General features: G+C 44.5%; 1 protein-coding gene across 1 annotated transcript in view; it reads right to left on the reverse strand.

Moving 5' to 3' along the window:
* CACNA2D4 (calcium voltage-gated channel auxiliary subunit alpha2delta 4) overlaps nt 1-18,423 on the reverse strand; it is a 159,910-nt gene that overhangs the window by 58,067 nt on the left and 83,420 nt on the right. The window lies entirely within an intron of this gene.

An 18,423-nucleotide genomic window follows, 5' to 3' on the forward strand; every position in this document is an offset into this window, starting at 1 on the left:
TGTTTCCTGTTTATTTAGTCTGTTCCACTGATGTACCTTTTTTTGGTTTTTAAATAAGTAGCAAATAGTTTTGAGGATTATTGCTTTACAATGTAATTTGGGGTCTGGCAATTCTATGGATCTTCATTTTCACTCTTTCCTCATTGTGTCCCTTGGGATGATACAGATTTTGTTCTTCTAAATGTATTTTGTTATTCTTTTTTCCAGTTTTAAAAAGTATGACACAAGTAATTTAATTAGCAAAATGTGCAAATTAATTTAGGCAGTATTGTAATTTTTATTATGTTGGCATAGTCCAATCAGGAGTAAATGAATATTTCTCCAATTATTTTTTTTTTGGGGGGCAGGGCAGTTGGGGTTAAGTGACTTGCCCAAGGTCACACAGCTAGTACATGTGTCAAGTGTCTGAGGCCGGATTTGAACTCAGGTCCTCCTGACTCCAGGGCCGGTGCTCCACTGACTGCGCCACCTAGCTGCCCCTTCTCCAATTATTTAAGTGTAATTTTATTTCTGTAAACACTGTCGTATTTGTCTAAATCTAGTGTGTATCTTAAAGGTTAACTCTCGCATGTTTTATGCATTTTGTAGTTTTTTAATGGAATTTATCCTATTGTTCATACTTGGTTATTTTTAGTACATATAATTGTCCTTCTGGCAAGTCTTAGCCTAGCTGTCTTGCAAAGAGACCCAAGTCATCAAAGACCATGGAAGTTGTATTTCTTCTCCGCATAAGAAGAGAAGAGTCTTACGGGGGCAGTGAGATCAGAACTGGAGGGCCAATCAGTACGGTGGAAGTTTAAAACATTTCTGCAGTAGGACAAGAGAGAGGAGTTGGAGGTGGAGGGCTCTTCCAAGGAAACTAATGCCCCCCTTGTAGTTCTGGAGTCTTTCCCTGGCTTGTAGTTAAGCTTATTGAGAGAATCCAGCACAGTGACTAAATTCTGCATTCTTGGAGAAACTGCTGGGACAATGTCAAATCTCTTCTACTCTCTGTTTCTCCCTTTTGTTCTATTACTGTGAGTTGAAGCATGGCTTCCTGAGAAAGCTCTGGAATGAAAAAGCTGGGCGGGGGGGTGGGTCACCTACCAAACTGATATTACTAAAGGGCAGAATTGACTATCTCACTACTCAAGAAGCTTCAATGGTTCCCCATTGACATTGTGCCAAAGTGCCTACAGCTCTTGGGGTATCTCCTCAGGTTATATTTTCACAGTCCAAAAAGAGTTGGGTCCTTGTTGATTTCTGATGGCCAGAACTTGAGGTCCAGATGTAGGGCTCAAGGGAAGCCCACATAGTCCATAAGAATATTTCACCTGGTCAGATGACCTGATGGAGTTCTTTCGGTTGTCCCTCTGTGGCTATCTAATGGTGTCCTTTTGTTGCCATTGGGCTGGGCTGGGTTGGGCTGGCATCCCATTGAGGAGGGGTGGGACCTGTGCTGGAGGTGCTGCTGACAACAACAGCATCATCTACAACACTGCAGCAGGGGCAACCTCTTACCCACCCCAGTTCCTGCTTGCATGGGCTTCCAGGTGTAGATGTTGCACCCTAGGTCCTACATTGGGACTCAGACCACAGAGGCTGCTCCACTTAGGATCTGAGCATAAGAACCTCATGCTTTAAGATATTTGGCAGTGTTCAAATAAACATTCCTAAAACAGATTTGATCACATCACTTCCTTACTCAAAAAATTCCAGGGGTCTCCTATTGCCTCTAGAATAAAATACAAAATTCTCAGCCTGGCACTAGCACTCTAATCCCCACTTTCCTTTCTAGAATAATTTCATGTGATTCATTTGATTCCAGTCAAACTGGTCCACGATTTTCCATACAGGAGACTCCGTCTCTCACTTCCTCACCTTTCTTTGCAATGTCTGGGACAGCAGTACCCCTTTTTTTCCTCTACCTTTTAGAATCCCCAATTTCTTTCAAAGTACAGGTCAGGTGTCACCTTCTACATGAAGCTTTTCTTGATCCCTCCAGTTCTTAGCTTCTCCTCTTCTTGAAATCACTTTTAGATACTTTTGGTTTATTTCTCTGGACACATGTTTTATTCCTCTAGCAGAATGGAAGCTTCTTGAGGGCAGGAACTGTTTTACCTTTGTTTTTGTATGCCTAGCTCCTTGCACATAGTAGGTACTTAATAAATATTTGTTGTTTATTGAGTCACATTCAAGCTACAGAATTATATAATTATTGGACTAAAAGGAACGTGATGGAAATCATTTATTTCATCCCTTTGTCTCAACTATATTCACATTATGACAAAAAGAAGCCTTGTCTGTTCCCCTTGGTACTTTAGCTTCAAATGTCCATAGAATCAGTGTTAGAGTGGCAAAGGACTTTAGTGTTCTTCTAGTCCAGTTTCCTAATTTTGCTGAGAAATGGTGGGGGAGAGAGGGAGAGGGAGAGGGAGAGAGAGAGAGGAGAGGAGAGGAGAGGAAGATGGAGAGAGAGAGAGAGACAGAGATAGAGAGAGATAGAGACAGAGAAAGAGAGATAGAGAGAGAGAGACAGAGAGAAAGGGGAGAGGGAGAGAGAGAATAATTTTCCCAAGGTCACACTGCTAGTTTACAGAAACAGGACTAGGAGCCAGTAACCAAACTGCGAATTTAGTCTCTTTTGATTATAGCTCTCTTCCAGAGACCACCATGGGAATGTAGAAACTGAGGCAAAAAGAGGAATCTGCAGCTTATCTGGGTTCACTGAAAGGCAGTGCAAATGAGATCCTGTGACAGCTGTGCTCCTTTCCCTCCCCATAAGAACCAAACAAATGATAACACGATCTGATGAGAGATGAAGGTTCGACACAAATAACTTAGTGACTGTCATGATGATTAGATTTTTAAATGGGGTGGAAGGATCCAGGGGTCAGTGAGGATATCACCTTTTAAAAGAAGATGCATGTCAGAGTGAGCATACTTTAGATGGGGGTTTTCTAAAGGAAAGGTGTTAGAGGAGAGACAGTGGGGTTCACTGGAAAGACACTGAGATGTGAAATCAAGGGACTTGGGTTTCAATCCTACCTTTATCACTGATTGACCTCGGGCCTCAGTTTCCTCATTTGTAAAATCTAGCTGTGGTTTTGAAATAGATGATCTCTAAAGTCCTTCCCAGCTCTGAGATCTTATGAATCCTTACAGAAAACTTCCTATCTTGAGGTTTCCTCCATTTTCTTGGAATCTTTACTAATCAACCTCTAAGCCCACATTCCAAATCCTAATTTCCCATCACAGAAACAGAGGCAAATCAGATGTCTTTCTCAATGCCACTGTCAGGAGTCAGCTTAGGAGTTTGCCCTGATTCATGTTCTGTTCTAGTCATTTCCAGACTCTTGATACAGCCAACCACCTTGGTGGAATCCAAGGTTGTGTGTAGCCCTTGTAGTCTGCTATGCAGTGTAAAGATGGAATACATCATTTTATTATCTTCAGAGACAGGCTAATCACTCTTGGTGCAAGAGAAATCGAGTTTCTTTGGCAAAAGGGCTTTGGGGGACACAAGGCACTTTATCTTTCTGGGCCCTGTTTTCTCCCTGCCTCCAGTGGGTTATTAAGTGATTGATCTCTACAGCTCAGGCATGCTCATGGTGGGTTGTTAGTACTCCAGCACCAGTTCCCAGCCTGTCAGAGTGATGACGCAGGAGGACAAATGTCCAAGATCCTTTCTTCTTTCCTTCTCCCCCGTTACTCCTCTACTCCTGGCATTTGTTCCCCTGCCTGCCCTCACCCTTCAGCCTCTCTTTCATGGTTCTCATTCTTTTATTTGAAGCAGCTTTTCCTTAAGATTCCATCCCACTCCCTGACAGCCTAACAAAAGTCTCAATAAGACCAGAGGTGGCAGACTGCTTATCAAGATGTGCTTCTTTGCTGTGTCCTGGCTGTCACCTCTCTGCTCTGTTGTCATTGCAGATGGCAAAACAACACAGCTGGGCTTGCACCCGGAGAAGCGACTTCTGTCAGAGATCAGCACCAGGAGGAGTAAACTCTCTTTCTCTCCCTTTTCTCCTTTCATCTCCCTCTGTCCTCTAAGCCGTTGTTTGTGGATAAACCAGTTCAGCAATTCAGAATTGAACAAAATTATAGTCTAATTAGTCCCCTTGTAGGCAGAAATTGTCTTTTTATATCCTCACAGGGACCTAGCCTGTGTGCTGAGCACATAGTACATACTTAATGAACACTTGTTCATTCATTCCCTTAATAAACATTTATTGGATGCCTACTATGTTCAAGGCACTGTGTTAGGTGCTGTGAGGAATATAAGGGTGTCCCTGCCTCCAGGATCTTATAAGTTAGCAAGGAAATAAAATATATACATTAGTACAATACCAAGCTAAACATGCTAAGTGTGTTTAATGGCATAAACAAAGTTCTCTGGGAGTTCAGAGGATGGTGGGTCACTTCTGGACTGGAATGATTAGGAAAGGCTTTATTGAGGAGTTGACATTTGAATTAGGTCTTAAAGAATGATATAGGTGAAGAGGGTATTCTGTTGGAGGACATAAGGAGCTGAAGAAGAACTAGGGAAAAAGAGATTTAAGAGGGTTTTGGAAATAATAAGGCCAAATATTGAAATTTGGGGAGAGGAAAGTTGGAAGGATCTAAGGGAAAAAGGAGAAAGAAAAGAAGGAAGAGAACTCAGATATAGTTTACCTAAATTTTAGCAAAGTGTTTGACAAAACCAAATGAAAAATAGGGAAAATAGAAGGATTGCCTTGCTACAGTAAGGGCTTGTTTGAGATTAAATAACAAGCCATTTTTGTGGGCAAGACAGAGAGAGATGGGCTGGACAGTAGTACAGTTAGGTAAAATCAGTGGTCACTACGTAGCTGGACCTCTAGGATATTGATATAAATGAGCCGCTCTCCCTCATTATAGTTATTGTCATTACTTGACTTTTGTGTTTTTCCTTCTTTTTTGACTTTTGTTTAGGGGAATCTGCAATCAGATCTGGAGATGTTTTAATGCTAATAGTTTAATACTGACTTAGAAAAAGATCTCCGGTGGATCAAGCCAGGATCTTTTTTGTCCTTGTGTTTGTGAACATTCTTTTTTTTTTTAAAAAAATCAATGACTTAGTAAAGGCATAGATAGAATACTTTTCATATTTGCAGACAGCACAAAGTTAGGAAGGATGACTATCACATTGGATGACAAAGGCAGGATCCAAAATGATGTCAATATTAAAATGTTGGGATGAATCTAGTGAGATGAAATTTATTTGTGATAAATGTAAAATCTTACACACTGACTTTAAAAAATCATCTTCATGCACAAGATGAAGGGCATGATTAGATAAGAGTTCAACTGAACTAGATCTGAGAGTGTGCATGAATTTCCAGATCACTATGTGCCAACAATATGTCATGGCAGCCAAAATAGTTAATGTAATTTTAGGCTGACTTAAGAGAGACATGGTGTCTACAACTTAGGGAAATCACAAGCAGTCCACCAACAAGAATTTATTAAATGCTTGCTATGTGCCAGACAGTGTGCTAAGCACTATGGAATATCTAATTAGAAAAGTCTAACAAGCAATTGGAGCTCAGTAGAGACTGGATACACACACATATGCACATGTATATATGTATGTATATATGTGTACATATATATACACAAAATATACATATATAACATACATTATACACACACATATATATGTATATATGTATACACACACACATCTCTGCAGAATTTAGAATTGAACTCATGGGAGCTATGAGATCACTGAGAGTATTTAGAGAGAAAAGAGAAGAGAGCCCAGAACACCAAAAGCTGGGTTACACCAACAGCAAAGGAGGCTGAAGAATGGCTAGACAGGTAGGAAGACAATCAAGAGTGAGCGGTGTTATGAAACTGCAGAGAGGAGAGATATCTAGAGGTAGCAGGTCATTGATAGTGTCGAACTGCAGCAGAGAAGTCAAGAAGGACGAAGACCAAGGAAAGGCCATTCGATTTGTCACTTAATGGTTCATAACTGTACAGAGCAGTTTCAGTTGAATGATAAGGTCAGAAGCCAGATTTCAGAGCATGTATATAAGCAGATAGGAGAGGAAGTAGAGATACTGAGCTAGATGGTATTTTTTATAGGAGTTTAGTTGAGAAGGGGAGGAGAGATATATGGGATGTTAGCTGAGGATGATGAGGGTTTCCCCCCCTAAGGATCTCCCTTCTCTTCCCCCTTCTTTCCTCTGACATTGCCATCATTCTGGTCTGGGTCCTCATTACTTCACATCTGGACTATTGTAATAGCCTGTTGTTTGATCTCCCTGCCACAAACCTCTCCCCACTCCAGTTCATCCTCCACTCGGCTATCAAATTAATCTTCTTAATTGCAGTTTTGACAATGTCACCTGCCCTATTCAATAATAGTAGAGGGAGAATTGGTTATGTTCATAGGCAGCAGGGCAGAGACTAGCAGAAAGGGAGAGATTAAAGTCTGGAGACAGAGAAGGGAAATAATAACAGAGGCAGCCTACTGGAGAAGACAAGAGGGGAAGAGACCAGTGGTATTTGTAGAGAGTTTGGCCTTGGCAAGGAGTGAGGGCTACTTCTTCTGAGACTAGAATAAAGGAGGAAACAGTGGAGGAGGATGTCAGGAGGGTGTGAGATGAAGAGAGAAAAAGAACACAGGGCTTTCAGTAAATGGCCTCATTTTTTTGTGATGTATGAGACAAAATTCCCAGGTGAGAAGGTAGGGGCAGGTGATACAGCAGGAGGCTTAAGGAGAGAGGAGGAGGTTTGGAGCAGCTGCTGCGTTGAGTGGTATAGAGGATCAGTTAGGGAAAAACAGAAGGATTGCCTTGCTACAATGAAGGCTCATTTGAGATTAAATAACAAATTTGTAGTGGACCCAGTCAGTAGGGTTGCATGGATTCTAGCTCCATCCAAAAGCACATGAATAGAAGCAAAAGAAGCAGATGGTGGGAATAAGCCAGGATGTGGCAAGGCATGAGCACTGATAGGACAAGAAAGAGAAGAATTCAAGAGTAATGGATAGTTCACTCTAAACCAGTTCACCAAGGAATCAAGATTGGGAAGGTAGGAGAGTGTAGCCAAGGTTGGGATGGTAACCTGAGAAAGTACTGATTGATGGAGAGAATGGAGGCCGTGATAAGAATGAGCAGAGTCTCCCAGGATAGTCCCGCTGAACTCTGTCCTTGTCGGACCACATCTGGGGCACTGGGGTTAATTCTGGACACCACATTGTAGAAAAGATATTGATAAGTTGGAGCATGTCCAGAGGTGGACAACCAGGATAGTGAAGAGCCTCGAGGATTTGCTGAAGCATGAGGGAATGTTTAACTCAGAGAAAAGAATATTTAGGGGAATATTGAGCCATGTTCAAATATTTTAAAGACACCTTCAAGTTCTGAGATACTGTGAAGAACATGAGCAAAGATACTGAGGTAGGAAACTTCAAGTCTTCAGGGATATAGAATGGTAGAGGTATAGGGGATATGATAGATTCTGAAAAGACTGATACACATGCCAAGAAGCAGATAAGACTGAGAAGGAATCCCTTATATCCCTCCATTATCTACTCGTCTCTTTCTCTAGCTACATTATAAACCACCAAATTATACAATTCAACAGAGAATATGAAGTGGTGGAATATCTTAGTTTAAGGGGAGCATTAGCCATCCCAGTTCCCATCTTCCTTCTCCTACCCACTCAGGTGAGATCTCTACTTCACATTTCACTAAAAAAAAATTGAGACCATTCACTGAGACTCCCTCTTCTCCCCTCCTCCACATCTCACTTTACTCAGATGCTATTTCTCTACTATCTCCTCCTTCATCCCTGTCTCACACAAAGAGGAGATGGCCTTTTTTCTTGCCAAGGTTAACTCTTCCCAAGTGATCCCATCCTATTCCATCTTCTCTAGCAGATTCCCCCCTCTCTCATTTGTTTCCTACTCACTTTTCCCTACTTTTCTCACTTGTTTTCAATCTTTCCGTGTATGTTGGCTGCTTCCCTGTTACTTACAAACATTTTCATGTCTCCCTCATCCTCAAAAAAAACCCCTACTTGATCCATCCATCCATCCCCACTAGCTATCTTTCTCTCTCCTTTTGTGGCTATTCTCCTTGAGAAGGCCAGCCCGCAATTGATACTTCCATTTCCTTTCCTCTCAATCTCTTAACTCCCTGCCATCTGGCTTCTAACTTCATTCAACCAAAATTGCACTTTCTACAGTTAATTGCCACATCTAGTGGCTGTTTCTCAATCCTCATCCTTCTTGACTTCTCTGCAGCCTTTGACACTGTTAATTACTCTCTTCTCCTTAGCTTTTTGTGACACTAATCTATTCTGGTTCTCCTCCTACCGGTCCGACTGCTCCTTCTCAGTCTCTTTTGCTGGATCTTTATCTAGGTCACATCTGCTAACACTGTTCCCTAGGGCTCTGTCCTGGGCCTTCTTCTCTTCTTCATCTATACTATATGACTGAGTGATCTCAACAGCTCAAATGGATTCAGTGATCATCTCTTTGCTGATGATTCTCATATCTACATACTTCTCTGCCCTAATCGCTCTCAGAACCTCACATCTCCAGCTGCTTATTAGACATCTTTTGAGATTTGTATTTTTGGGTATATTTGTATTTTGTATTTTTGTAATTGTATTTCCCATAGACATCTTGAATGCAACATGTCCAGAACTGAACTTATTATCTTTCCTCCCAAATTCTCTGCCCTTTAGAACTTCCTTATCACTGTTGAGGGCACCATCATCCTCTTAACCTGACAGGCTGACAACCCAGATGTCATCTGTAACTTCTCCCTTTCTCTCACTCTCCCTCTAGCCCACCCCTTCCATCCAATCTGTTGCCAAGTCCTGTTGATCCTACCCTCAAAACATCTTCTATATATACCCCCTTCTTTCCTCTGACATTGCCACCATTCTGGTCTGGGTCCTCATTACTTCACATCTGGACTATTGTAATAGCCTGTTGTTTGATCTCCCTGCCACAAACCTCTCCCCACTACAGTTCATCCTCCACTCAGCTGTCAAATTAATCTTCCTAATTGCAGTTCCGACAATGTCACCTGCCCTATTCAATAAACTCTAGTGGCTTCCAATTACCTCCAGGATCAAATATAAAATCCTTCGTTTGGCTTCCTACCCTTCCAGTCTTCTTATACCTTACTCCACCCCCCCATTCTCCCCCTTCCCTTGGCTCAAAATACTCTGATCCAGTGACACAGACCTGGCTGTTCCTCACACGTGACACTCCATGTTCTGACTCGGGGCATTTCCTCTGGCTGTCCCCAAGCCTGGCATTCTTTCCCTCCTCATCTCTGCCCCCTGGGTTCCCTGGCTTCCTTCAAGACTTAGCCAAAATAATACCTTCTTCAACAAACCTTTCTTGATCCCCTTTAATGCTAGTGCCTTCCCTCTGTGGATTATCCCTAATTTATCCTGTATATTGCTTACTTATGTTATAATATTTATAATAATATATTATAATATTTATATTTCATATTTGTTTGTCTGTTGTCTCAGCCATTAGATTGTGCACTCCTTGGAAGGAGGGATTGTCTTTGTCTTTCCTTGTATCCCCAACATTAGCACAGTGTCTAGCATGTTTTAAAGTCATTTTTCAGTCGTGTCTGACTCTCCGTGACCCCATTTGGGGTTTTCTTGGCAGAAATACTGGAGTGGTTTGCCATTTCCTTCTCCAGATCATTTTACAGATGAGGAAACTGAAGCAAACAGGGTTAAGTACCTTGCCCATGTCAGATTTGAACTCACGAAGTTGTCTTCCTGACTCCAGGCCCTATCCACTGTGCCACCTAGCTGCCCCCAGCACATAGTAGGCACTTAATAAATGCTTATTGATGGACATCTCCATATAATAATAGCTAGCGTCTTTCATTTGATCCTCACAGCAACCCTGTGAAGTAGATGCTAGTATTACCTCCATTTTAGAAACAAGGAAAAGAGAGGTTAAGTGCCTTGCCAAGGGTCACAGACCTAGTACAAATGTCTGCAGCAAGATCTGACCTCAGGTCTTCCTGACTCCAAGACCTAGAATTCCAAAATTAGGAGATATGGAGAACTGGAGTAGGAGAGAGACTCAATGACACCAATAATATGGCACCGACTGTATTAAAAAGGAGAAAAAGGACACCTCTCAAGGATCAATGCCCACGAATGGGAGGCTAAATTCTGGGGTCGCATTTCTGGTTTATTCACTGATTTATTTTGATCTTGCAGGAGCATACTTTAGTCTGTTTGTTTCTAAATTCCCCACACCTGTGTGATGATAATTAAGATTCTTGGATCTCCCCTTTGTCCATTATCCTCCCTCCTCCCTTTCTCCACCATAAAGCCTGTTTATAGGTGGAGGCGAACCGGAATTAAAATGTATGAAGGAATCTACCACCATTTCTGGAGGTTCTTAATAGCCTGGAGCTTTGTGTGGCTGCCAGTCTGCCTGGACTCACCCATGAGAAGCCAATTGTAGCATACCTGTCCTTCTGCCCAAAGCCCGCAGCTCTAGCCTTGTCATTGCTAACAGCCACAATGGTCCTGGCCACAAAGTCCAGAGCCTGGCAGTGTTGTACAGTGGAAAAAGCCTTGGATTTAAGGTCAGAAGGCTTGAGTTTGTGTACTATCTCTGCCACCTAGCACCTGTGTGTGACCTCGGATAAGTCCCTCAACCCCTCTGGGCCTCAGTTTCCTCAACTGTGAAATGGATGGGTTGGGCTTGATGATTCCTGTAGTGCATTACAGCTCTCAGTCTGTGACCCTGGTCTTATTTTGGAGTAGCTGGATCTATATGTGTCCCTATAGCCTTTGTCTGTTGGGTTCAGGGGCCTCTGCCCCTTGGCCACAGGTCGATGTGTTTTCTCTTACCTCCTCCCCTTACCTCTTTGAGGCTTGCCCTAATTAGACTCTGTGGGAAGATGATCTTGCTTTGTCCAAGAGAGGAAAATAAATGTTGGCTTTAGGCTTTTCTTCTCTCCTGCGTGTCTCTGAAACAGCTCCTCCCCAGTACAGACTCAATGTGGACTAAAGTCAGCCCCTTGGATCCGTTCTTTGTGGCTTGGTCACCTTTCTCCCAAACAAGCAGGGTGGAGGGATTAGAAGGACAGCTGGAGAAAAGAAGAGATGAAGGGGGTGGAGGAGCATGGAGAGGGGAGGGGAAACAAGATGAAAGGTAAAACTGCTCCTTTCTTCTTTGGTCTTGGAAAGAATTATGTTTTATCAGGGCTTGTTTCTACCCAAAATGTGGACGTTTTAAGGGTGAGATTGGGATGTATCCTCAGCCCTTGTATGCCTCGGGTGTGTGTGTGTGCATGCGCGTGTGTGTGTCTGTGCGTGCCTGTGTGTGCTGCTGTTGCTGTCATCACAGATGTACCCCCAGCTGTCACTCCATTGCCCGGTCTCTTTCGCTTGAGCACACACGTTCTATCGCTCTCCCCCTCTCTCGGTTTGTTATTGACCCAGGAGCCCCATCCCCCTTGCATGCTGAAAGACCGTCATTCCATCTTCCCTGGGCTGCGTGCTGTGTGCCAGTGTCCTGGTCCTGTGGCAAGGGTGGTGAGAAAGGCTGGTGGGTCGGAGAAGACCCTGGCATTAATTCTGACTAGGCTCTGTCTGGCGGTGCCATTAGGATTTTTCCAGGGATCCCAGCAAGGTTTCATTCGAAGGTTTAGCTGTCTGTTCTGAGGAGACTGCAGACCAGTTGGAGGACCGTAAGTGTTGGGGAGGCAGAGGAGAAGGCTGTATGGTGGGGTGAGGGGTGGGGATGACCTCCTCTCCTGTTTATCCATACTCTGACGCTTATGTCTCTTATGGCTTCTTCCTGCCCTTGGACACCTGCTGGGACCAGTGAAGCCCAAGGCCACTGGACACCCAGAGGGCAGAGGGAGGATAGACACTTCAGGGAGGGGAAAGGGGAATGGGCACCACAGGTATGAGAATGCACATTTGTGGTGGCAGTGGCAGCTGTGGGAGGTGAGGAGGGGGGAGAGCAGGGGAGATGGCAGCAATCCCTGCTTGCCCTGGGTGGCATAGAAACTAGTCTCTGCAGCATAGAGAGAGACAGCCAAGAGCTGTTACAGACTGCACACTAGGTTCCAGCACAAATGAGCCCTGAGGACCCTCATGCTTTGAGATGGATGTGGAGGCAGGGGGCTATGAGGGATAAGACTGGTAATGAGAATGCCGAGGAAACGGAAAGACTTGGGGTCAGGGTCGGGGGAGAGGACAGGTGAGGAATAGAACTATGTTCAAGGCAGGGAGACAAGACCATAGAACTCTAAGGGTCCCTGGAGGCTGCACTGGATATGAGTCTTTAGTTTCTAAGTGGTCTGAATTTGGGCTCTTGAAACAGGAGGAATCCTCCCCTGGCAAGACATGACCCATATGGCTGTGCCATTGGAAAAGCCTCAAACAGATAGGGCATGGCTATAAAAGGATCTAGGAAACAGAATCAAGGCTCTCTGCTCTCAACTCTTAGCCCACCAGGAGAGGGAGATATGAGTGATGTATATAGGAATGTGTTCAAAGGGACACATAACTTTATCCCAAATAGTCTTTTCATCTAGGAGCCAGCCCACCTTTAGGCTGTGAAGACCATTCAGTGGGTCAAGCTATGACCAACTTCATGTCCCAGCAGACCAAGAAGGATTGGAAAAACAGTGCCAGGAGATGGTCTCTGCCAGTGTTATTTGGCTCTTTTGGCACTTTCCTGAAGAGAGTGGCTTGGGCCAATACTGATTTCTCTGGTTCAAGTTCCCCACTTTCCCCTTGATTTCAGGTTGGGTTTTGTTCCAGTTGGCCACTGAGGCCTCATTCCCTCTGAAGTGGTTTTGTTTCAGGGGAAGCATCCATCTGGCACAGTTCATTGGATAATGCCTGAGTGTCTCTGATCATGTATACTTCTCTGGGGATCAAAGAGGAAAGGTGTGTGTATGTGTGTGGGGTGAAGGTTATAGGTGTAGAGAAATAAAGACAAGGTGGGAGAAGTCTAGCTGGCAGAGAAATTTAGTAGCAGCTTCTGCCTCAAATTCTACTATACCACAGAGGGCCTGGGTCCTCCATTTGGCAGGGAGCTCTCTGGAACTGCCAAATGAGAGAAGCCAAGAAAGCTGGGGATGGGGGTGGAGAAATAAGGTTTTCGCAAGCGGCAGAGCTGGCTTCTCTTGAGATTTGGCTGGGAACCATCTCTGGGGCCCAGGATGAGGAAACCCCTCATCCCATCTCCTCAGCTCTGGTTCTGTGTAAGTAAGCAGTGTAGTGGGGATTGGGAATCATGGATGATACCAGTGCTGCTTGTGTGTGGTCAGGAAGGAATGGGTGAAGGTCTTTTCACCTGACACCAATGGAATGACATTTCAGGAGTAAGGAAGGGAGTCACTGGAGGAAATCTTCCCTTCTTGCCGGCCTCTCATCCACCTTAGATATGGATCTTTCCAACCCCAGCCTTAGTCCCTCCCTCCTGAACACAGGACTCAGGTAGTGAGTGAGTGGGAGTAGTGTCTGAGCTGCCTTAATGAACACATGGAGTTCATTCATAACAGAGCTGCTCCCCACCAGCAGTGAGTGACTCAGGGGTACTTTCCCCTTCACTCCTGCTGGGACTGGTTCATGTGGGACAAGAAAAAATTTATGTAGGGCTTGAGACAGAGGGAGCTGGGGTTGGGTGGTAAGTAATAGTTTTGAAGAGGTACTACTTAGGAAGTTACTTGTTCTTTCCAGCCACAGAGATGCTTTTGTAAGAAAAAGTTTTTCCACTGCTCAAGAACTGTTATGTATCTTGTGGCCAGGGTGTGGAAAAGATTTTGGAGGTACATGGTAAAAGGCCTGTGATATACATCTTAGTTCTTGATGAGTGCCAGGGCTCAACTCCAGGGAAGCCATATCAGTCTCATCTCTGGGTTTTAGGTCACCCCAAGTGTGATGTAGGGCCCCATTTCCCTGGATATAAAAATCTCCCTGTTGTTTAATCACCTTAGCGATCCCCCTAAACCCCAGTATTGGCACAGAGACCTCTCCCTAATCCAGAGATATCTGACCAATGTAAAAAGTCAGTGGGGTTACAGAACACAGTAAGAGCAGTGTGAGTCAAGGGAGAGACTGCTGCATTGGGGTGGGATTCAGCGGATGGGGTACCTCACTTCTCTGGGGCTCAGTTTCCTCATCTGTAAATTGAGAATTGTACAAGATTCTAAATTCTACGATCCTACGTCTATGCCTGTATGTTGGAGGGGAGGAAAAGAGTCTCAGCTCTCCCCCTTCAGACTGAAGGTCTGAGAGATTGTGAGCCAATCTCAACTCTAGGATTAACCTGGTGAAAGAAATGAAATCAGAGGGAGAGGAGGTTGGGAAATAGATTGTCGTGATAGGAAGGCCAAGAACAAAGCACCTTTGTTCATCTTTGCTTTCTATATATGAATGAGAAACTGTATCCCATTCTTATCCTCTGCCTGAGCTGAGGGCAAGAAGTTTTGCTAGAAAATCTGTCTCCTGGTCCTCTTTCCTGAACTCCCTCTGGGTCTGTAAGGAATTGTATAGTCTACTCAACCTCAGGTACGTCAGAGCTCTCCACTTCTGGTCTCCTCTTCCTCTTGCCCCCCCTCCCCCACTTTCACTTCCCATCATTCTTTGATGCACCCTGGGCAGTCTCTGAGATCTTTAAGGCCCCTTCTAGCTCTAAATCCTATGATCCCATCTCTTTTCCAGGAGCCACCTTCCAACATCTCCTTTTCTCTATATTTTCTCTTCCACTTTTGCTCCCCCCTGCAGCACTGATGAGCTTCCCTATCCTTCTCATCTTCCCTAGCCTTCTCATCCTCAACCCCCAAACAGAAGGATGTTTTCTAGAAAACACTCATTATTGCCATCACTAATGCTGGGAGGTTGGAAGGAGGGGGAGGCCAATTTTTCACTGTAGTCTAAATAGTTTCTCAACCTTCCTCTTCCCATTACTCTGGGACCCCCAAGGGAAGCTGATTTAGGAGTGAAACTAGGAGCCTGCCCCCCTCCCCAGGGTACTCCTTGGAAGCCTATGGTACATTCAGGCACCCTATTCCAGGTTCCAAATGGCTTGGCAGGCTCCATCCCTGGGGCTGTTTCAAGTCCATAACACATTTTTGAGGTGGTTTTTGGGTTTTTGAAGTTGCTTCAGTTTCAATAGCTGAAGAAGGCACCTAGCCTGCCTAAAGCTACTTAATCTTTTTGTCTCTGTGCCTGGAATGCTCTCCCTCCTCACTTCCACTCCTCAGAATCTTTATTTTCATTCATGGCTTTCTATGGTGCCATTTTCTAAGAGAAGTTTTTCCTGATTCTCTTCTCTCCCTCTAGTTGTTAGTGCTTTTTCAATCCTCAAGTTACTTCGTGTTTCTTGTCTAGATATATGTGGAATCTCTGCCACAGAATGTAAGCTCTTTGAGGACAGGGATTATACTGTTTGTGTCTGCATATCCCCAGCATATACACAGTACCTTCTATATAGTACTTGTTAAGTAAATGTTGAATTGAGTGGAACTGATTCAACCAGTCAGCCCTCATGCTTTAAAACCCAACTGAAGTAGGCACAGACTCAATACTGGGGTTATAGTCCTCCCACATCTTTCATAATTCCTAGAACCCAGGTACAAGGAGTTAGGCATTTTGGCGTGCCTGAGGACTGGAAGTAGTTAAAACATCTTGGAGCTGAAGGATTTGAAGGGAATGGTGAGGAAAGACTCTTCTAATAGTAGCCCTCTGATCCTGTGCCCTAATCCCCACCCTGGCTGTGGATTTCCCCTTCAGACTGTTAATTTATTTCAGCAGCTGGTCAGCGCCTGCTGCAGCAGCTGCTCTCCAAACCTCCCCAATGTAGGTCACCCCCTTTACTAATGAGGCTGTATAATATTGGGGCAGGGAGGGTCCTCTGGCAGGACGAATGTGGGTGGGCAGCAAGCTGAGGAGCCATGAATTTCTGGGTTCTATTCCTATATATCCCCAAGGGCCATTTACATCGTATTGTCCTCTGGCATTATCCCAGTTGGAGATGAGTGTTAAATTAAATCTTTTACCATTTTGCCTCAGCAGATAAGCCTAGATGTCTAATATTAGTTCACCCAAGGTATATATGAATTAGACTACATCAGAGGGTAACTTCCCAGGGGCCTGTGGAAGCATTTTGTATTTTTCACAAAAAAGGAAGGAAAAGTTAAAAGTCTACCTGCCGCTTCTTGAAACAATGCATAATAGTTTGGCATCATGGGATTTGCCTAGCCTACTCTATATAGGTTTTCACATGTGTGTGTATGGAGAGGAGAGGAAGGAATGTAAATAGGAATTACACTCTAGTGGCATATCTTTTGATAGCTGGCTTGCCCTCTGCTCAACTCCTTTGGGTCTCTCAGTTTCTCCTTGCCATGGTATATCACAGGGATCATGGGGAGGCTAGTTGAAGGTTTGGAATCCCTCAGGTGGACAAGACAGGCCAGGAAGAGGGAATAATTCCAAATATATTTGTAGGGGATGCCTTCCTCCTACAGCAATTATTCCATTACCTGGACCTGAGCTTGAAGCCAGGGAGAGTGGGAAGGGAAGTTGAATGAGAGAGAAGAATCTGGTTAATAGCTCCAGTCTCAGCTCAGAGATTTTCTCTGGCTTGGGACAACCTGTGGGGGTTTTCTTTGGATTTCCTTTGCCTGGTAGCCTGCTGAGTCCCCCTTTACTGAACTATGGGCTGGAGCTGGCCCTGGACACCTGCCTGCTGAGAGGATTTAGAAAACTGGGAAGCTCCTTTTTTTGCTATCTGGGTGTTGTCAATATGGGTGGGTGTTAGAAACTAGCTAGCAAGCCTTGGAGTGTGTGTGTGTGTGTGTGTGTGTGTGTGTGTGTGTGTATCTGTAGCTTTGTGTGGGTGTGTGTTTGTGTCACATGCTTATGTACAGAGCTGCAAGCACGTGTCTGGGGAGGCCCATGTGTGCACCCCACTCTGCACAGGTTTTGCAGATGCCAGTAAATGGTGGTAGGCACAGGGGCATATGCTAGCTGAGTTATGGAGTTGTGGAGGGGCTCTGTATCCTGGAACTCATTTCCTCTTGAAAAGGAAAGAACAATGAACTGCAAGTTAATACAGCTGATTTCTGTTCCCAGCTCTTCCACTGACTAGCTATGTGATCTTGTTTGCCACTTGGTCTCTCTGGGTCTCAATCTCCTCATCTGTAAAATGAGGGAGCTGAATTCTTTAATGTACCTTCTAGCTAAAAAGATTCTATGATACAACAAATTCCTATATGACTATGGATAATTGTTTTTGGAGAGGGGAAGACAGGACAATTGGGGTTCAGTGACTTGCCCAAGGTCACACAGCTAGGAAGTGTGTCAAGTGTCTGAGGCCAGACTTGAACTCAGGTCCCCCTGACTCCAGGGCTGGTGCTCTACTCACTGCACCACCTAGCTGCCCCAGGACTATGGATAATTAACCAGTTTTTTTTTCCTGTGGTCAACTATAAATAGTGATTCAAGTTAATGTTCTTGAGGTGCCTTGAGCCCTTGGGGCAAAAATTCTTGCAGGAATCATAGATTTTATGATCACTACCAACGTTTGACAGGTGATGTAAGCATGGACATTTGTCTCTGTGAAGTGTACATATTGAAGGACCTTGTTTTTTATCCTCATATACTTGTACACACATGCATTAAAAATGTCCTTGATGTGTGCATGGCACACATCCATGCATGTTGTAGAGTACACATTGTGCCAGGAGTCCAGGTATGGGGAGATAGGTGAGCCCACGTTTTATGCATATGTCACTGATCTTTAATTTCTCTGTCCAGAAAGACATATCCCAAGAACCTGCTGCAACTTGGGGCTGAGGGTTAAAGCTTTCCTGTGGCTCTCGGTATAGAGAATCCTCAGAGGAAGATGAGCCATGTTCCTGGGTGCTGTAGGAGGGCAAGGTGGATAAGCTCAGTTATCTCCCTAAATCTTCTGTTCTGTGGATGATGGAATGAGGTAGCAGGCTGTGCTGAATGGAGCTCAGCATCTGGACCCCATACCTCATGCCAGGATATGGATAGCAAGGGTCCCAGACTTGGGGAAACATATCTCATTGTCGTTGGCGCCCATGAGGCTCCCTCCGCAGGCAGAACAGACGTTGGAAGACTGCTTCCACCTCTCTCTCAGAACTGAGAGGGCAAAAAATGAGAGAAGGGAAAGAAAAAAAGGAGGAAAAGAGAAAAAAATAAGAGAAAGGACAAGAGTTGGGTACTGGAGGCCCCGCTTTTCTAGTCAAGGGCTCCCTCTCAAGAGCCAAACCAAGCTATCCAGGTAAGATTGTTCTCAGCCAAACCACTGGTGGCAGGCAAGGCAGCTGCATAGAGGTTCAAGGAGCAGAGCTATGTATATAACTTGGCAGAGGGAGAGAGGGGAGGAGAACAGAGGGAGGGAGGGAGCTACAGGAAGAT

The sequence above is a fragment of the Trichosurus vulpecula genome, chromosome 5 (assembly GCF_011100635.1).
Source record: "Trichosurus vulpecula isolate mTriVul1 chromosome 5, mTriVul1.pri, whole genome shotgun sequence".
NCBI lineage: Eukaryota > Metazoa > Chordata > Mammalia > Diprotodontia > Phalangeridae > Trichosurus > Trichosurus vulpecula.